The following is a 22,677-nucleotide window of genomic DNA, read 5'->3' as shown; positions in this document are numbered from 1 at the left end:
TACGCCTCTTAGCGCTTCGAATGTCCACTTGCAGGTTCTACAGAAAGAGTGTTTCACAACTGCTCAATCAAAAGTAAGGTTCAACTCTGTTAGTTTTATGCAGAGAACAGAAGGAAGTTTCACAGAATGCTTCTGTGTAGTTTTTATTTGAAGGTATTCCTTTTTCCACTATAGTCCTCTTAGCGTTGCGAATGTCCACTTGCAGTTTCTACAGAAGAGTTTTTCAGAACTGCTCAATCAAAAGTAAGGTTCAACTCTGTTAGTTCAATGCACAGATCAGAAAGAAGTTTCACAGAATGCTTCTGTGTAGTTTTTATTTGAAGATAATAAAAATATATCTAGCTTTATTAGTACAAAAAAGGGTTATTTTTTATTCCTTATCCCATGTTGGTTTGGGTTTTCCAGTAAACTAAAATGCAAATTTATATGCTGAAAGTTTATTAAGAAATATCCTTGGGATTAAAGGGAAGCAATATTGGGCAGAGGAAGGTTAGCTGTGACGCAATATCAACACATTCTTCAGCCAAACTTATAGAGTTCTTCAGAGTTTTCTGAATTGGGACATGGAGGGTGGGCTTCTGTACCTCACACATCAGTCAGTCACTGTGTAAAGGCTTCCCTGTAAAGGAACATGACCACCAGAATTTCTACAACCAAGAAATTTCCCATAGAAGGCTGACAGCTAAGTGCTCTCTGCCACAGTTCTCCCACCAGCTAGGAAAATCAGTCCTTCTTTCATAAAGGATGTACAAGATAGTATATCACAGAGGCCCATGTAATCATGTTGCAATTATCTTCAAGTCACAATTGAAGCAGTGTGGCTGTTTCGTTCTACCAGCCATATTAGCTCACACATATATTTAAGAACAATGTAAAGTGATAGATAAAAATCTGGGGCGATAATGGGAAAACCTTGTTATATTCCTGGGGTTGCTGTTAAATATTTAGGTAATAGATGTAATACATAGATAAATCTTTAGACTATGGGCCCATCTAAAAAATTAAAATGCTCAGTTTAGCTGAATTTTAATCCAATGAAGTACTATTTTTAAGACTCTTGATGCAGACGGATCTATTTTTTCTGTAATTAGCTTAATTAAATTGTTATCTCTTTTTGATTATTTTATTGCATTTGTAGCTAGCAATCCATTATTAAAGGAGAAAATACAACTCTTGAGAATGTGGTGGTATTTCCTGTTTACAGATTATCCTCCCCTGAGTGGCAGCAAAATGAACTAAAATATTCACCAAATCAAGAAAACAACTTTATTAAGAAACAAGGAAATAAAACAATCTCATACAAACTCCAAAAATATTGACCACATACTATTCACTTGGATACGTGAGAAAGCAAAAGTGGGATGTGGAAACCTTTGTTGTTGACCTCATGCTTCTCGTAAATGTTTTTAAGATTCTCTCTTGAGCATGGAATTTTCTTCCATTTGTTTGTATCCTCTTTGATTTCATTGAGTAGTGGTTTGTAGTTCTCCTTGAAGAGGTCCTACACATCCCTTGTAAGTTGGATTCCTAGGTATTTTATTCTCTTTGAAGCAATTGTGAATGGGAGTTCACTCATGATTTGGCTCTCTGTTTGTCTGTTATTGGTGTACAAGAATGCTTGTGATTATTGTACATTGATTTTGTATCCTGAGACTTTGCTGAAGTTGCTAATCAGCTTAAGGAGATTTTGGGCTGAGACAATGGGGTTTTCTAGATATACAATCGTCCTCTGCAAACAGGGACAATTTGACTTCCTCCTCTCCTAATTGAATACCCTTTATTTCCTTCTCCTGCCTGATTTCTCTGGCCAGAACTTCCAGCACTATGTTGAATAGGAGCGGTGAGAGAGGGCATCCCTGTCTTGTGCCAGTTTTCAGAGGGAATGCTTCCAGTTTTTGCCCATTCAGTATGATATTGGCAGTGGGTTTGTCGTACATAGCTCTTGTTATTTTGATATACGTCCGATCAATACCTAATTTACTGAGAGTTTTTAGCATGAAGGGTTGTTGAATTTTGTCAAAGGCCTTTTCTGCATCTATTGAGATAATCATGTGGTTTTTGTCTTTGCTTCTGTTTATATGCTGGATTACATTTATTGATTTGCATATGTTGAACCAGCCATGCATCCCAGGGATGAAGCCCAATTGATTATGGTGGATAAGCTTTTTGACGGGCTGCTGGATTCAGTTTGCCAGTATTTTATTGAAGATTTTTGCATCGCTGTTCATCAAGGATATTGGTCTGAAATTCTCTTTTTTGGTTGTGTCTCTGCCAGGCTTTGGTATCAGGACGATGCTGGCTTCATAAAATGTGTTAGGGAGGATTCCCTCTTTTTTTATCGATTGGAATACTTTCAGAAGGAATGGTAACAGTTCCTCCTTGTACCTCTGGTAGAATTCAGCTGTAAATCCACCAGGTCTTGGACTCTTTTTGGTTGGTAAGCTATTGATTATTGCCACAATTTCAGAACCTGTTATTGGTCTATTCAGAGATTCAACTTCTTCCTGGTTTAGTTTTGGGAGGGTGTATTTGTCGAGGAATTTATCCATTTCTTCTAGATTTTCTAGTTTATTTGCATAGAGGTGTTTGTAGTATTCTCTGATGGTAGATTGTATTTCTGTGGGATCGGTGGCGATATCCCCTTTTTCGTTTTTTATTGCAGCTATTTGATTTTTCTCTCTTTTCTTCTTTATTAGTCTTGCTAGCGGTCTATCAATTTTGTTGATCTTTTCAAATAAGCAGCTCCTGGATTCATTAATTTTTTGAAGGGTTTTTTGTGTCTCTATTTCCTTCAGTTCTGCTCTGATTTTCGTTACTTCTAGCCTTCTGCTAGCTTTTGAATGTGTTTGCTCTTGCTTTTCTAGTTCTTTTAATTATGATGTTAGGGTGTCAATTTTGGATCTTTCCTGCTTTCTCTTGTGGGCATTTAGTGCTATAAATTTCCCTCTACACACTGCTTTGAACGTGTCCCAGGGATTCTGGTATGTTGTGTCTTTGTTTTCGTTGGTTTCAAAGAACATCTTTATTTCTGCCTTCATTTCATTATGTACCCAATAATCATTCAGGAGCAGGTTGTTCAGTTTCCATGTAGTTGAGCGGTTTTGAGTGAGTTTCTTAATCCTGAGTTCTAGTTTGATTGCACTGTGGTCTGAGAGACAGTTTGTTATAATTTCTGTTCTTTTACATTTGCTGAGAACATTCCATGATCATGGGTTGGAAGAATCAATATCGTGAAAACAGTCATACTGCCCAAGGTAATTTATAGATTCAATGCCATCCCCATCAAGCTACCAATGACTTTCTTCACAGAATTGGAAAAAACTACTTTAAAGTTCATATGGAACCAAAAAAGAGCCCGCATCACCAAGTCAATCCTAAGCCAAAAGAACAAAGTTGGAGGCATCACGCTACCTGACTTTAAACTATACTACAAGGCTACAGTAACCAAAACAGCATGGTACTGGTACCACAACAGAGACATAGATCAATGGAACAGAACAGAGCCCTCAGAAATGATGCCGCATATCTACAACTATCTGATCTTCGACAAACCTGACAAAAACAAGAAATGGGGAAAGGATTCCCTATTTAATAAATGGTGCTGGGAAAACTGGCTAGCCATATGTAGAAAGCTGAAACTGGATCCCTTCCTTACACCTTATACAAAAATTAATTCAAGATGGATTAAAGACTTAAATGTTAGACCTAAAACCATTAAAATCCTACAAGAAAACCTAGGCAATACCATTCAGGACATAGGCGTGGGCAAGGACTTCATGTCTAAAACACCAAAAGCAATTGCAACAAAAGCCAAAATTGACAAATGGGATCTAATTAAACTACAGAGCTCCTGCACAGCAAAAGAAACTACCATCAGAGTGAACAGGGAACCTACAGAATGGGAGAAAATTTTTGCAACCTACTCATCTGACAAAGAGCTAATATCCAGAATCTACAATGAACTCAAACAAATTTACAAGAAAAAATAAACAACCCCATCAAAAAGTGGGCAAAGGACATGAACAGACACTTCTCAAAAGAAGACATTAATGCAGCCAAAAAACACATGAAGAAATGCTCACCATCACTGGCCATCAGAGAAATGCAAATCAAAGCCACAGTGAGATACCATCTCACACCAGTTAGAATGGCCATCATTAAAAAATCAGGAAACAACAGGTGCTGGAGAGGATGTGGAGAAATAGGAACACTTTTACACTGTTGGTGGGACTGTAAACTAGTTCAACCATTGTGGAAGTCAGTGCGGCGATTCCTCAGGGATCTAGAGCTAGAAATACCATTTGACCCAGCCATCCCATTACTGGGTATATACCCAAAGGACTATAAATCATGCTGCTATAAAGACACATGCACACGTATGTTTATTGCGGCACTATTCACAATAGCAAAGAGTTGGAACCAAGCCAAGTGTCCAACAACGATAGACTGGATTAAGAAAATGTGGCACATATACACCATGGAATACTATGCAGCCATATAAAATGATGAGTTCGTGTCCTTTGTAGGGACATGGATTGAACTGGAAAACATCATTCTCAGTAAACTATCGCAAGGACAAAAAACCAAACACCACATGTTCTCACTCATAGGTGTGAATTGAACAATGAGAACTCATGGACACAGGAAGGAGAACATCACACTCCGGGGACTGTTGTGGGGTAGGGGGAGGGGGGAGGGACAGCATTAGGAGATATACCTAATGCTAAATGACGAGTTAATGGGTGCAGGAAATCAACATGGCACATGGATACATATGTAACAAACCTGCACGTTGTGCACATGTACCCTAAAACCTAAAGTATAATAATAAAAAAAAGGATTCTCTCTTAAACTGTGATACTTAATAAATTTCCTAAAATTTGTTAGAGTGATTGTTTATTAGGCTTCATTTCAGAATACTTGATGTCAAAAGACAAATGAAAAGATGTTGACAAAGTCTTAATATGAGAACAAAATATTCTATGCCAAGTGCAGTTGACATTTATGTATTCCCAGATCATGGAAAAACGTTGCTTAATAAAAACAAAAATCTGGAAATCTATTACCCATGTACCCCTCTCCCTCAAAGTGTCCACTAGAAGATGACTTTATTTTGACAGCGCAAAATAAATAACTCACAACGAATGTGTTAGGATGAAAGTACTGATGTTAATATTGTATTGGTAAATAGAATTAAGTCCCTTTTCAAAGAAAAATTATACTTAGAGGTATAAAACAGGACGTAAGTTGACAGGCTCAATAATCTGTGGTCAAGACTTCAGTATGTATTTAGATCCAATTAAGGGGCAAAGAAAAGGTGTATATATAAGCTTTCTTCACTTTACAAATAATGATCATTCGTATGATGAAACTGAGAAATGTGCATTTAAACATATGATTGAAAAGTGTAAAATTATTAAAATTATATTTAAAATCCTATAATCTTTTAAAATTACTGGGAAATGGCAAAAAATATGACATAGCAATAAAAAATATGACAAATATGGAGTCAAATAAAATAGAAACTATTAAAAATAGGGGAAAAAACCTTCATGTCAGAAATTGAAAAAATACCTATTACAACCAAAAATTGGGAGAAAACATGAAAAACAGATCATTAAAGTGTGTTATGAAAACACAAAAGCACACACAACACACAGCAAGTATATACTATAGACCCAGTGAGAGTACCTAAAGCAGAAAGTAAAATGACAGCAAAAAATATAACCTGGGAAAGAAACGAGAGAAGAAACTAGGAATTGAAATTGTAGTGTCAGAATTAGGAAATCTTAATATTGAAAGATACAACTTATAATAAATATATAATATTTAGAAATCTTTATGTCCCAAATAAGATACTGTAGAAATACATAAAATTTGGAGAAATTCAAGAAATACAAAGTGAAATCAGCACGACCGTACAGAGAGACTTGAAATCGCCTCTGACAAAGTAAAAAGTCCCGTAAATAACGTAGAAATGATCCTGGAATAATAACACCAGTAAGAACGACCAAGTAGCTCTATAGTAAAATTTGTACTTTGTAGGATCTATATTTCCTAAGTATTCATAGCATAATTATGAAAATTACTGCTGTGTTAGGCCACAAAACGTCAATAATTTACTGAATAAGTAAGAACATTTGTAGAACGTACAGGATTATGCTGTATTCAGTAAGAGCACATTTCTGTTTGTGCCTACAGATTTACACAGGGAGGGGATGGCAACCCGGGCTCACGACCTGTTGTGTCTTTTTAGGTTACAGTTACTATAACTTAGCTGATGACATAGGCTATGATACTTGACCAAGGCCAAATGGGAGAAAAGGAAAATAAATTGTCTTAGGGAAGCGATTGTAGAAATTGGAAAAGAACAAATTTGTTAACAAATTCTCTGCCACAAAAGCCGGACGGAGAAGAAATTTTAGTTTGATATATGCAAAACAAATGACACCACAATCGCTTCTAGTCCAACCATCCTATTGGCAGGGTGTGTACTGAGGAAATTAATGCCAAGTGAATTCAAAGAATTTGACTAAATTAACACTGGGAGCTCATCTGCTACGTGGAGCCCTCTTAATTAAACGGAACACCAGAGGAAGGAAAATTTCTCCTCTTCTAGAGACCATTGTGGCACAGCAGAAACTCTGGATAATAGTACGTAGAGTTACAAGACACAGTTATTGCTTGTGACTCAGATTGGGCCATCTATTCTGCCTAAAATAGTTTTCAGAGGAGGTGACATCGAGACTTTTTGTGGCAATTATAGCAAGTTCTGAAATTTTGAATGATAAACTTATGTGGAAAAAAAATTTTAAACTCTGCTTATTACTGGGAAAATTAAATCTTATTTTTTTAAATTACACAACACAAGAAAATCATTAGTGATAAGTATTTTACATTTTATGAAAAGGCATTAGCAGAAACTACAGTTGATTTTTATTGGAACTGAGAAGAAATGAAACCTAATACCTTAGTCACTAATCAAGAATAAATTGGGAGAGTACAAAAATGTTACTCTGACTTTTTAGTTCAATCACAGTGGCTTTGAATGTTTACTTTCAATGAAGACAAGCCAGTTCATGGATATAAAAGGAGTTTATTAAACAAATGTCACTATAATTTGTTCCTGGAATATATTATGTGAGCTTCTGGTGGCTGATTCATCCTGCTTATTATGTTTTATTCATACTAAAATTAAGATGAGTTTCATTTTATAGGGCACAAAAGGTAGTTGGGGGAACCGTAATGCGTAGCAGGTGGCAGGGAAAGCTGGTGAAGAATTAAGAAAGAGTGTACCAAAGAGGCACTTAATGTTAAACTGTTGATAATTACAAAAGGACTCGGTCATATTTAAAAATGTATATTTCACTTAAAAACATTTCCTCAATTAATTTATTATGACCTTTAAATTTTGGTTCCAAGTTAAATGATCAGCTCTCACCTGGGTACACTCAGCATAACCTCTATACTTGATGAGTAAAATGCCCCTATTAAATACCATTCTCACTCTATAAACATCTTTTGATATACTTCTTTATTTATATAACTCTCCACCAATCAACTCTTAAGAATGTCTTATTCATCCTTCTATCTATAGGGTCTAAATAAAAATATGTAAAGAATGAATGATGTAAGCTAATATTTTGATTTATATTTCTCCCACCGTAAATATGCAAAAACCGTACACGCAAACAGTAACTTAAAAGTCTACAGTTCAGAGTTGTAGTTTGTAACTTGATGTATTGCCACATAGAACTCAATTTTTAATATGCTCATCAGTTTTGCCTCCTCACTGTTAGAATTCAGAATTCATTATTTTGCAAATAGCAAAGTGTGTCCTGGCTCTAACAACCTTGAAATTTTTGAACCATGTTGAGTGGTACCTGGAGCAGAAACAACTATTTAACAGCCATATATTATTTCAGTTTAGCAAGAGGTGGACACAAATTCAAATGTAAGAAATAGCATTCCTTGGTTTTATGAAAAATGTAAAAATCAATCATTTCTTTACATATATATGAAGCAAATATGACCCATTATCTTGAGAGAAACTAGAATATCCTGATTGCGGATACTTTAATCCAAAAATCCAGCAGTGAAGGAAATTCAAATTGCTGTTCAATTGTTTTAAAAGTTATGGTTCTATAGATACTGCAACTTCTATGGGGAAAGTGTTTGTGTTCTCGTGTGGTAGTAGATGTGATGAACTATGGGTGGTTCTCAAGCACTTGTGAAGTAGAGTCATTAGTTAGAAATAAGGAATGAGGAGAAAGAGCACTGGAGACAAGACATGTAGCATTGATCTTCCTTCTCAGATAGAAAGATTGTAAGAAATTAGGCCGGGTGCGCCGGGCGCGGTGGCTCACGCTTGTAATCCCAGCACTTTGGGAGGCCGAGGCGGGCGGATCACGAGGTCAGGAGATCGAGACCACGGTGAAACCCCGTCTCTACTAAAAAAGTACAAAAAAATTAGCCGGGCGTGGTGGCGGGTGCCTGTAGTCCCAGCTACTCGGAGAGGCTGAGGCAGGAGAATGGCGTGAACCTGGGAGGCGGAGCTTGCAGTGAGCCGAGATCGCGCCACTGCACTCCAGCCTGGGTGAGAGAGCCAGACTCTGCCTAAAAAAAAAAAAAAAAAAAAAAAAGAAATTAGGCCGGGTGCAGTGGCTCACGCCTGTAATCCCAGCACTTTGGGAGGCCGAGGCAGGTGGATCACGAGGTCAGGAGATCAAGACCATCCTGAGTAACACAGTGAAACCCCATCTCTACTAAAAATACAAAAAAATTAGCTGGGCGAGGTGGTGGGCACCTGTAGTCCCAGCTACTCTGGAGGCTGAGGCAGGAGAATAGCTTGAACCGGGAGGTGGAAGTTGCAGTGAGCCGAGATCACCCCACTGCACTCCAGCCTGGGCAACAGACCGAGACTCTGTCTCAAAAAAAAAAAAAAATGAACCCCAGCATGGCAAAGTTTCACCAGGCCTGGATGCTTGATGTACGAGACGTGTTTTCATTAAATGAGTATGATTTCACAGGTTTGTGGCCTTGCCAGTTGGGATACAGTTGTAGTGTGTAGAGTAAGATTGATCTTAAAGACAGATCATATTTTCTTCTTCAAATCATCTTAAGAAAAGACTGATCTCCAGAAAGGATATGAGAATCAGGGTGGAAGGACTTTGATGAGCACAAAAACAGGCTTTCAACTTTGTTTAGCCTCAAATGGTAGTGCCCCAAGAATTTCAAACCCTTTAATTAGTAAAGTTAATCTCAGCCCTGCCAGATGAAGCAGCATTTTAATTCAGCATAGCAATTTCTTAGTAAACATCCACTCACTTCATTTAATGAGTAAAATGGTCCTATTAAATACGCTCTTACAGCAATATGTAGCTGGATTCTAAGCTTTGTTCTCAACGAATTTCGAGTGATTGCTTAGTATCTGGGTCCCCAATTAGACTGTAGGTACTTTTCAAAGAAAAAACTAAAACCAGAAATACTTTTTAAAAATAGCTGCAGCTACTTAACTAATGTGTTAATCTCTGTTAGTTTGATGGATTATATTTGCAAGTAGTACTTGTAATTAGCAAAAGGTCTTCAGAAGACATCTGTTAACTGCATATTTCTGTAACAGAATTGTGTCTTTTAAGAATTTTCCTCTATAGTCCAAATGTTTTTTAATAATGTTTTGCCCATATCTTTATAGAAAAATTTCCCCCTATGAAATCTTATAAAGCTAAGGTAATCCATGATGAAATGAAATCAATATGAGATTGGGTCATGATAAATCTGAGATGAAGGGGCAGGTTTCTGTCAGTTAAGTGCTTAACCTTCCTAGCCTCCATGACTCCCTGAAGATATTTTTCACTTAAAAACATCATTAACCTAATAATTAAGCAATGATAATATAAGATGTATTGAACTACTTGTAGACGCTTACAATCTTTTGTCTTTACTTATCTTATTTTTAGTATTATAGAAACATCAAAAAAAGTCTTCAACAAACACGTTAATATCATTTCTTTAAAGATGGCAATATTTTAATGATGATAATAAGAGACATTATTACAAACAGCATTTTAACTTCCAAAACATTAAAAATGTTTCCTGTGTCTTATCATTTTTAACCTTGTAGCACTTCTATGAGATTTGGAAGATACCTATTCTTGCTGTGCAGTAATTTCAAGTTCACTTTGAAGAAATGGCTCAATAATGTTAATTCATTCTGCATCTCCATTCTATACTTTCTAGTTTAAGGCATTATCAAAAAGTATTAAGTATTCACTTAAATAAAATATTTTACTGGTTTGAAATAATGAAAGGAATAAATATCTGTCACTCTCATCTTACAATAAATAGAGAAGGAAAAAGCAAATATGATCATGAAAGATTATTGCATGCTTCTTTGAAAGTATCAAGCAATCTGCGAGAACATTCCTCAAAGAACTCTAAGGTTAACATGAACTGGTTCATGCACTCATCTTTTCAAGAAGTGTGTTTAAGTATCCACTAGAAAGAGTCAGACATCAGACTAATTAAAATATGAACTCAGCAACTGCCCCTTTTTTCAGATCATGTTATGTAAAAGTGCTTTTTCTTTTTTTTTTTTGAGACGGAGTCTCGCTCTGTCGCCCAGGCTGGAGTGCAGTGGCACAATCTCGGCTCACTGCAAGCTCCGCCTCCTGGGTTCACGCCATTCTCCTGCCTCAGCCTCTCCGAGTAGCTGGGACTACAGGCTCCCGCCACCACGCCCGGCTAATTTTTTTTGTATTTTTAGTAGAGACGGGGTTTCACCGTGGTCTCGATCTCCTGACCTCGTGATCCGCCCACCTCGGCCTCCCAAAGTGCTGGGATTACAAGCGTGAGCCACCGCGCCCGGCCAAAAGTGCTTTTTCATTGAAATGATGGGATGTTGATTTGAATCATGTTTGACAATATCTAGAATACTGAGCTTGAGAAACATTAAAATATCCACTTAGGAAGATCATTTTTTTTTTTTTTTAGTTTTTATAAACATGACTGGAAAAACTCAATAACATTTTAAAAATAGACTTCAGACATGAGTAATTGCAACCTTGCCACTTAAAAGTAGAATGCTCTCAGGAAAGTTGCTTAACTTCTTTGAAGTTCAATTTTCCATGTGTAAGCAGATTAAAAATACCTGTCTCTTAGGTTGTGGTAAAGATTAAATGAAGTATATGTAGGATTCTAAATACATAGATTTAGTATATAAAACTACCTTGATAATTAGTTTTTTTGTTTCCTGGTTATCTATTCATGTATATTAGCCACCTTAAAATTTGTGGCATAAAATAGCAAACACTTTAGGATTCTCATGGTTCTGAGGGTCAGGGGTGTAGATGGGGTACAGAGAGGAAGGCTAATCTGCCCACAAACTCTGGGGCCTCAGCTGGGAAGACCTAAGTAGGTGGAATTGTCTAGAGTTGTCTTCATTAACTTGTCTGGACCCTGGGTTGGAATCACTCAAAGGCTAGAACTATAAACAGGAACACCTATATGTATTCTCTTTGTGTGGTTTGGGCTTCCTACAGCATGACAGTTGTGTCCCAGTAGCACACACCCGAGACAAACCACTGCGGGAGCAAACATTCCAGGATAACCAGTTGGAAGCTGCATGGCCTTTTATGACTGAGCCTCAGATGACAGGCTGTGTCACTTTCTTCTCAGCCAGCCCAAGTCTGCTGAGATTTCCATGGGTAGGCAACATAGACCATTGATAAAAGGAAAAAAGTTCTAAAAAATTTGTGGAGGCTATTTTATAAAAACCACCACAGTTCCCATTCTCCACCATCAATTAAACATTCTGACTGTTGGCAGCACATGCTGAACTAGGGAGTATTCTGCAACTATGTGAGGACATCTTCATTGTAAGAAGTTGGATCAAGACATCCTAGGTAATGTGATTCCTGATTTTGAGCTAGTTAGGAGTGATTTCAAGCTGCTTTAAAAGGGAAGTCGTTTGCTCTTTAGATGGAGATGTTTTGCATTTTATTTTCAGTACGTTTTTTCCATTGGAATTTTGGGTAGTAAAAATTAATTTTGTTTATATTACGTGACTGTACATGGGGTCTTTCATAGCATCCGCAACATGTACTTCTATAAATAATTTGTAAGAAACTAAGTACTGCTCTGTGAATGTCACTATCAATTTCTTTAATGTTCACCATTTTAGAATGCCAAATGTGCCAAAACATAAAAATACATTTTCAAATCTTAACAATTCAGTTAGCACAATAAAATTATGCATTCCATGTAACACATGTCAATTTTTTATTTCTTAGGAAGAAATATGAAACTTTCATATTTAAAAATATTTACCAAAAGTATCATTGAATAAAATCTTGCTATACAGTTTTAAGTATAATTTTAAAATTACTTATATCTATCTCATCATCTTTTAATTATGTTATGATTGTATCATGGTGAACTAGTTGACTTCCTTCTGAAAGGCACATTTGGTGTGATTGGCTAGTTCCGTCTTACACCCCAGTGATAGGAAAAGGCTCGAAAGATGAGCATATGGTGCAAGTGTCACCAACTGCTGAAGAAAACTTCTGCATGTCTTAGACTTTTCTACTTGGAATGGAAAGCTGCTACTACAGGATAGAAAGTAGTAGCTAAGTAATCCCTTTCTTCTCGTTTTTTTACTCTTGCTCTATTTCTTCATCTCCCTTTATCTGTTTTGTGCTGTTTGGATTTGTTTTGATTCTATCTGAAACAGTAGTAAACAGCTGTCGTCTTTTTCAAGGACTGTCACTTTCTGACAATTTGGTAATGTAAGAAAGGATGAGACTGATGAACTTTTTTAACCTGACATGACTAATCTTGGCTTTCCTCTGATCATTAGCTTCTGAAAGCAACCAGACTTCTTGTTTGGATTAATTAGAATGTCATATTAATATGCTGAAATGCACAGCAGCAAGTCACTTTGATGCTGACCATTGTTGTTGAAGGTGAGTGGGGACAGCAGTGGAGAGTGGGGAGGGGAGCCTAGACCTTAATGCTTTACTAAAGATATTAAAGCCAGAAAAGAAGTTTCCTTAAATTATTCATTTATTCTGACTCAACCTGTTGTTTGAAAATGGCATTTTATCTAATGCTTTATTCCCTAGGTTTTCTCAGACAAAGGACACAGGAATTGCTCCTGTTCAGGCTGTTTCTTCTCTTTTGTTCACAATTCTGAGTTTGCTTTTTGAAAAGTGTGAGTTACAGCTCATATGAGAATTAAGATTATACATATCTTTTTCTAAAGGCTAACATCCTACAAAAGAACCATTTTTAAATATGCATTAAATTTATCCTTAGAATTTGACTATAGCAACGTGGTTTATGTCACAGTGCTATGTGATCATGAAGTTTATCAACAGCAATATTCAGTAGGTGCCACGTTGCTAGAGGCTGGCTGGTTCAGTGTGTACTTACAGGGGGGTGGGTTCGTTCAAAACTGAGCAATATACAATTCCTGCCCTTTAGTGCAGTCAGGCGGGAGAGAGTGGAGATACAGCGAGTTATCTAGTTACACCTAAAACTGTAGATAGAAGCTAATGTTGTACTTCTTGAAAAAACTTTAAATTTTTTAAGAGTAAGAGAGAGACAATATTAGATCTGGAAGCTAGAAAGATTATTCCAGAAGCATGATGTGGTAGGCACTGATGTAAATTTGGGATGTGGGGAGGGAATTGATTAAATGGTTCCTGGGTTAGACCTGGAGTGGAGAATATAAATTATAATCAGGTGTACAGAAGTAGAAATAAAAGTCTGAAATAAAACTTGTTAAAGTCATTGATAGCTTATGGGGACTGATTATAGAAACTTACTTTCTGACATATGGCGTAAAAGGAACTAAAGTTTGCCTAAAATGATGGAGTGGAATGGATGTTGACTCTGAAGAATTGAAAATCCTAGCGTCCTATGTGAGCAAATATGTGATCTTGAAAAGACAGTTTGAGGGCTTTAATTCTTTCCTGTCAAAAATATCAGCGAATAAATACTTCCGAATAAAATTTTCAGAATATAGAGTTTGGGAGAAGATCTGAAAGATACTGAAGTTACACTTAGCACACAGCCATGTACAGTGGTCCTTAGGGTTTCAGATTAAAGTTTGTGGGAGGGAAGAGATTTCCAGACAGAGGAAGTGCATGGTCCTGGGGAAGGGGCCAAGTAAGCTGTCAGGCTGGGATGCCTTGTCACTGTGATAAACAGAGTTGCCTTTACCCTCATAGTAATGAATGCCATTGAAGAATTTTTAAAAAGCCGTCGCTTTAGAGAACAAACAGGTTAAAAGGGGAAACAGAGAGATCCAAGAAGCTATGACAACAGTGCCACTGAGAGTAAAATAATAAGATTTTTTTAAAGTAGGTAAAGAATAGTCACTCTCCATACACAAAAAAAGTTTGTAAAATTCATCTTTGAAATTACTTATCCATTGTCAGAAATGGTGAATATCATTAGAGGTACAGTGAAAAAAAGTTCAATGTTCATTTTTTCAAAATGTCCAACTCTAATATGTTATACTAATAACAATTACAAGAGTAATTACAACTTCGATTTATTGAGTACAAACTGTGTACCAAGACTTATCTAAGTACTCCTCATTTATGTCTTGTAGCAACACAATGAGAAGAATTTTATTAGCTAAGTTTTATATCTAAGAGGAGTTGAGCTCAGAGAGGTTTAGAAACTTGACCAGTGTCACACAGCTAGAAAGTTGTCAGCTAGATCCCTCTGAATTGTAGGCTTAACTGTCAGTGTTGGTACTAACATCTGTACTAATTTCTTTCTCCTTTTACTCAATGACATTATTCCCTGATTCATTTTAACCCAGTTACAGAGCAGATGTCAATTTTCCAAATTTACAAATAAGTTTACATCTCATTGATTGCTTTTTATGTTACCTGTTACCTGGGGACTCTGGGGGAGATCTCTTTATTGATGACATATTAAATGATACTTTATAATCACTATTTACTCATGAGATGTTTCCCTAAGGTAAACAAATTCCATCCCAAGTGTTAGATCCTTACTGACTTAAGATAAAAAGCTGACTGAGTTGAGTATGCAAATGCCTTCATGCATTTTTCTTCACATATAGATTTTTTTAGATCATAGAATCAATCTACTTCTGGGCCTATAGAAGTCTACCCATTAAGGACAAATTCTACACTGTACTATGATAATTAATCTGGTTAGTTCATGCATCATGATGCATACTAGGAATAAAAATTAAAAATAAATTTAGCTATAATGGCTTTTTGTTATTATTGAAATCTAGCTTGCCTAAAAATGGTCTCAAATGACAAACGAGTCATTTACCTTAAAAGCATAGCCTAGATAAACAATAAACAAGAGTATCCTAAACTTACTTCATTAAAAGCTGGCTGGAGCCAAGATGGCCAAATAGGAACAGCTCTGGTCTACAGCTCCCAGTGTGAGTGATGCAGAAGACGGGTATTTCTGCATTTCCATCTGAGGTACCGGGTTCATCTCACTAGGGAGTGCCAACAGTGGGTGCAGGATAGTTGGTGCAGCACACCGTGCACAAGCTGAAGCAGGGCGAGGCATTGCCTCACTTGGAAAGTGCAAGGGGTCAGAGAGTTCCCTTTCCTAGTCAAGGAAAGGGGTGACAGATGGCACCTGGAAAATTGGGTCACTCCCACCCTAATACTGCGCTTTTCCAATGGGCTTGGAAAACGGCACACCAGGAGATTGTGTCCCGCACCTGGCTCAGAGGGTCCTATGCCCACGGAGTCTCGCTGATTGCTAACACAGCAGTCTTAGATCAAACTGCAAGGCAGCAGCAAGGCTGGGGGAGGGGTGCCCTCCATTGCCCAGGCTTGCTTAGGTAAACAAAGCCAGGAAGCTCGAACTGGGTGGAGTTCACTACAGCTCAAGGAGGCCTGCCTGCCTCTGTAGGCTCCACCTCTGGGGGCAGGGCACAGACAAACCAAAAGTCAGCAGGAACCTCCGCAGACTTAAATGTCCCTGTCTGACAGATTTGAAGAGAGTAGTGGTTCTCCCAGTATGCAGCTGGAGATCTGAGAACAGGCAGACTGCCTCCTAAAGTGGGACCCTGAACCCCGAGCAGCCTAACTGGGAGGCACCCCCTAGTAGGGACAGACTGACACCTCACTCAGCCGGGTACTCCTCTGAGACAAAACTTCCAGAGGAGTGATCAGACAGCTGAATTTGCGGTTCACGAAAATCCACTGTTCTGCAGCCACTGCTGCTGATACCCAGGCAAACAGGGTCTGGAGTGGACCTCTAGCAAACTCCAACAGACCTGCAGCTGAGGGTCCTGTCTGTTAGAAGGAAAACCAACAAACAGAAAGGACACCCACACCAAAAACCCATCTGTACATCACCATCATCAAAGACCAAAAGTAGAAAAACCTACAAAGATGGGGGGGAAACAGAGCAGAAAAACTGGAAACTCTAAAAAGCAGAGCACCTCTCCTACTCCAAAGGAATGCAGTTCCTCACCAGCAATGGAACAAAGCTGGACGGAGAATGACTTTGACGAGTTGAGAGAAGAAGGCTTCAGACGATCAAGCTACCCCGAGCTACGGGAGGAAATTCAAACCAATGGCAAAGAAGTTAAAAACTTTGAAAAAAAATTAGATGAATGTAAAACTAAAATGACCAATGCAGAGAAGTGCTTAAAGGAGCTGATGGAGCTGAAAGCCAAGTTTTGAGAACTACGTGAAGAATACAGAAGCCTCAGTAGCCAATGCAATCAACTGGAAGAAAGGGTATCAGTGATGGAAGATGAAATGAATGAAATAAAGCAAGAAGGAAAGTTTAGAGAAAAAAGAATAAAAAGAAATGAATAAAGCCTCCAAGAAATATGGGACTATGTGGAAAGACCAAGCCTATGTCTGATGGGTGTACCTGAAAGTGACGGGGAGAATGGAACCAAGTTGGAAAGCACTCTTCAAGATATTATCCAGGAGAACTTCCCCAATCTAGTAAGGCAGGCAAACATTCACATTCGGGAAATACAGAGAACGCCACAAAGATACTCCTCGAGAAGAGCAACTCCAAGACACATATTTGTCAGATTCACCAAAGTTGAAATGAAGGAAAAAATGTTAAGGGCGGCCAGAGAGAAAGGTCGGGTTACCCACAAAGGGAAGCCCATCAGACTAATAGCTGATCTCTCGGCAGAAACTCTACAAGCCAGAAGAGAGTGGGGGCCGATAGTCAACATTCTTAAAGAAAAGAATTTTCAACCCAGAATTTCATATCCAGCCAAACTAAGCTTCAAAAGTGAAGGAGAAATAAAATCCTTTACAGACAAGCAAATGCTGAGAGATTTTGTCACCACCAGCCCTGCCCTAAAAGAGCTTCTGAAGGAAGCACTACACATGGAAAGGAAAAACCGGTACCAGCCACTGCAAAAACATGCCAAGTTGTAAAGACCATTGAGACTAGGAAGAAACTGCATCAACTAACGAGCAAAATAACCAGCTAACATCATAATGACAGGATCAAATTCACACATAACAATATTAACGTTAAATGTAAATGGGCTAAATGCTCCAATTAAAAGACACAGACTGGCAAACTGGATAAGGAATCAAGACCCATCAGTGTGCTGTATTCAGGAAACCCATCCCATGTGCAGAGACACACATAATCTCAAAATAAAGGGATGGAGGAAGATCTATCAAGCAAATGGAAAACAAAAAAAGGCAGGGGTTGCAATCCTAGTCTCTGATAAAATAGACTTTTAACCAACAAAGATCAAAAGAGACAAAGAAGGCCATTACATAATGGTAAAGGGATCAATTCAACAAAAAGAGCTAACTATCCTAAATATATATGCACCCAACACAGGAGCACCCAGATTCATAAAGCAAGTCTTGAGTGACCTACAAAGAGACTTAGACTCCCACACAATAATAATGGGAGATTTTAACACCCCACTGTCAACATTAGACAGAACAATGAGACAGAAAGTTAACAAGGATATGAAGAATTGAACTCAGCTCTGCACCAAGTAGACCTAATAGACATCTACAGAACTCTCCACCCCAAATCAACAGAATATACATTTTTTCAAGCACCACAACACACCTATTCCAAAATTGACCACATAGTTGGAAGTAAAGCACTCCTCAGCAAATGTAGAAGAACAGAAATTATAACAAACTGTCTCTCAGACCACAGTGCAATCAAACTAGAACTCAGGATTAAGAAACTCACCCAAAACCGCTCAACTACATGGAAACTGAACAACCTGCTCCTGAATGACTACTGGGTACATAATGAAATGAAGGGAGAAATAAAGATGTTCTTTGAAACCAATGAGAACAAAGACACAACATACCAGAATCTCTGGGACACATTCAAAGCAGCATGTAGAGGGAAATTTATAGCACTAAATGCCCACAAGAGAAAGCAGGAAAATATCCAAAATCGACACCCTAACATCACAATTAGAAGAACTAGAAAAGCAAGAGCAAACACACTTAAAAGCTAGCAGAAGGCCAACTAAAATCAGAGCAGAACTGAAGGAAATTGAGACACAAAAAACACTTCAAAAAATTAATGAATCCAGGAGCTGGTTTTTTGAAAACATCAACAAAATTGACAGACTGCTAGCAAGAATAATAAAGAAGAAAAGAGAGAAGAATCAAATAGACACAATAAAAATGAAAAAGGGGATATCACCACCGATCCCACAGAAATACAATCTACCATCAGAGAATACTACAAACACCTCTATGCAAATAAACTAGAAAATCTAGAAGAAGTGGATAAATTCCTTGACAAATACACTCTCCCAAGACTAAAACAGAAAGAAGTTGAATCTCTGAATAGACCAATGACAGGCTCTGAAATTGCGACAATAATCAATAGCTTACCAACCAAAAAGAGTCCAGGACCTGATGGATTCACAGCCGAATTCTACCAGAGGTACAAGAAGGAACTGAAACCATTCCTTCTGAAAATATTCCAATCGATAGAAGAAGAGGGAATCCTCCCTAACTCATTTTATGAGGCCAGCATCATCCTGATACCAAAGTCTGGCAGAGACACAACCAAAAAAGAGAATTTCAGACCAATATCCTTGATGAACATTGATGCAAATATCCTCAATAAAATACTGGCAAACCAAATCCAGCAGCACATCAAAAAGCTTATCCACCATGATCAAGTGGACTTCATTCCTGGGATGCAAGGCTGGTTCAACATATGCAAATCAATAAATGTAATCCAGCATAAACAGAACCAAAGACAAAAACCACATGATTATCTCAATAGATGCAGAAAAGGCCTTTGACAAAATTCAACAACACTTCATGCTAAAAACTCTCAATAAATTAGGTATTGATGGGACTTATCTTAAAATAATAAGAGCTATCAACGACAAACCCACAGCCAATATCATACTGAATGGGCAAAAACTGGAAGCATTCCCTTTGAAAACTGGCACAAGACAGGGATGCCCTCTCTCACCGCTCCTATTCAACATAGTGCTGGAAGTTCTGGCCAGGGCAATCAGGCAGGAGAAGGAAATAAAGAGCATTCAATTCGGAAAAGAGGAAGTCAAATTGTCCCTGTTTGCAGATGACATGATTGTATATCTAGAAAACCCCATTGTCTCAGCCCAAAATCTCCTTAAGCTAATAAGCAACTTCAGCAAAGTCTCAGGATACAAAATCAATGTACAAAAATCACAAGCATTCTTGTACACCAATCACAGACAGAGAGCCAAATCATGAGTGAACTCCCATTCACAATTGCTTCAAAGAGAATCCAATACCTAGGAATCCAACTTACAACGGATGTGAAGGACCTCTTCAAGGAGAACTACAAACCACTGCTCAATGAAATAAAAGAGGATACAAACAAACGGAAGAACACTCCATGTTCATGGGTTGGAAGAATCAATATCGTGAAAATGGCCATACTGCCCAAGGTAATTTATAGATTCAATGCCATCCCCATGAAGCTACCAATGACTTTCTTCACAGAATTGGAAAAAACTACTTTAAAGCTCATATGGAACCAAAAAAGAGCCCGCATCACCAAGTCAATCCTAAGCCAAAAGAACAAAGCTGGAGGCATCATGCTACCTGACTTCAAACTATACTACAAGGCTACAGTAACCAAAACAGCATGGTACTGGTACCACAACAGAGACATAGATCAATGGATCAGAACAGAGCCCTCAGAAATAATGCCACATATCTACAACCATCTGATCTTTGGCAAACCTGACAAAAACAAGAAATGGGGAAAGGATTCCCTATTCAATAAATGGTGCTGGGAAAACTGGCTAGCCATATGTAGAAAGCTGAAACTGGACCCCTTCCTTACACCTTATACAAAAATTAATTCAAGATGGATTAAAGACTTACATGTTAGACCTAAAACCATACAAACCCTAGAAGAAAACCTAGGCAATACCATTCAGGACATAGGCATGAGCAAGGAATTCATGTCTAAAACACCAAAAGCAATGGCAACAAAAGCCAAAGTTGACAAATGAGATCTAATTAAACTAAAGAGCTTTTGCACAGCAAAAGAAACTACCATCAGAGTGAACAGGCAACCTACAGAATGGGAGAAAATTTTCACAACCTACTCATCTGACAAAAGGCTAATATCCGGAATCTACAATGAACTCAAACAAATTTACAAGAGAAAGACAAACAACCCCATCAAAAAGTGGGCAAAGGACATGAACAGACACTTCTCAAAAGAAGACATTTATGCAGCCAAAAAACACATGAAAAAATGTTCATCATCACTGGCCATCAGAGAAATGCAAATCAAAACCACAATGAGATACCATCTCACACCAGTTAGAATGGCCATCATTAAAATGTCAGGAAACAACAGGTGCTGGAGAGGATGTGGAGAAATAGGAACACTTTTACACTGTTGGTGGGACTGTCAACTAGTTCAACCATTGTGGAAGTCATTGTGGTGATTCCTCAGGGATCTAGAACTAGAAATACCATTTGACCCAGCCATCCCATTACTGGGTATATACCCAAAGGTCTATAAATCATGCTGCTATAAAGACATATGCACACATATGTTTATTGTGGCACTTTTCACAATAGCAAAGAGTTGGAACCAACCCAAATGTCCAACAAAGATAGACTGGATTAAGAAAATGTGGCACATATACACCATGGAATACTATGCAGCCATAAAAAATGATGAGTTCATGTCCTTTGTAGGGACATGGATGAAACTGGAAACCATCATTCTCAGTAAACTATCTCAAGGACAAAAAACCAAACACTGCATGTTCTCACTCCTAGGTGGGAGTTGAACAATGAGAACGCATGGACACAGGAAGGGGAACATCACACTCCAGGGACTGTTGTGGGGTGGGGGGAGGGGGGAGGGACAGCATTAGGAGATACACCTAATGCTAAATGACGAGTTAATGGGTGCAGCACACCAACATGGCACATGGATGCATATGTAACAAACCTGCACATTGTGCACATGTACCCTAAAACTTAAAGTATAATAATGATAAAAAATATCGGATGACTGCAAGATAACCATTTTAAAAATAAAGATGAGCGATGAAATGCCATGTTAGAGTTCTCTTTTTGTTTATCTTAACAGTTAAATAAACTTTAGCAGGTAATAATCAAAATTTATTGGGACTGGATTTTTAAAACAATTTTGAGTGTTATGTTTTTAATCTGAGAGAACAGACATTTTTCAGCAAAAAGCAATGGAAAATAATTAGAGGTAGCTTCTGCTGACATCATGTTTAGCAGTAATTTTCTGTTATATATCAGTTTGGGGTCAGCAAACTATAAATATAGTCTTTCTTTTAGTTGTTTGGGCCGTAGTTCATGTTGGCTAGCACAAAGCAGAATTTTTTTTCAATTCATCTCTATTCAGAGCTCCCACATGGTTATTTATAAATCCCTACATATCCATTACAGTGTGTACAGTCCCAATGCTCATGCTTACCCATGCATTCTTCCAATGATATCTCTGTGGGTGAAATTCATTGCTAGAAAGGGGGAAATGTTATATAAAATATTTATAGTATTCTTTTTAAAGTAGGCATCTAGAAAGTTTTAATTATACAAAGTTTTCAGAATTACTTCATAGGTTCACAAGGCAAACACCCTCACAAAGTGTACTGTATGTGTAAGAAAAGTAGCTATACTTAAAGTAGACAATTATGTTTTATGAAATTTATGTAAGATGATACCCATGAGTTAGTTATTTCTGGCATAAGGAATAAATTCATAATCATATTTTCCTAAGAAGCAGTGTTTTAAAAATGAATGAAAACAATCATTGAAATCCAAAATAAATTCATGTATATTACTTTTGTTACTTTTTCATTTCTATAAATGTATGAAATACTTGTATAATTTTGTTACAGGGATATATTGCACAGTGTGACATCAGGGCTATTAGGGTATTCAGCACTTGAGTAATGTAGGTTGTGTAAGTAATTTCTCATCATTGGCTTCTAGCACCACTTCACCCACCTGAGTCTCCAATGTCTATTATTCCACACTCTATGTTCATGTGGACACATTATTTGGCTCTCATTTATAACTGAGAACATGTGGTATTTGTCTCTGTTTCTGACTTCTTTCACTTAAGATAATGGCCTCCAATTCAATCCATGTTGCTACAAAAGACATGATTCCATGTTTTATCATTGAG

This window comes from Symphalangus syndactylus, chromosome 2 (genome assembly GCF_028878055.3).
Source record: "Symphalangus syndactylus isolate Jambi chromosome 2, NHGRI_mSymSyn1-v2.1_pri, whole genome shotgun sequence".
NCBI lineage: Eukaryota > Metazoa > Chordata > Mammalia > Primates > Hylobatidae > Symphalangus > Symphalangus syndactylus.
Note: the sequence above shows the minus strand (reverse complement) of the source record.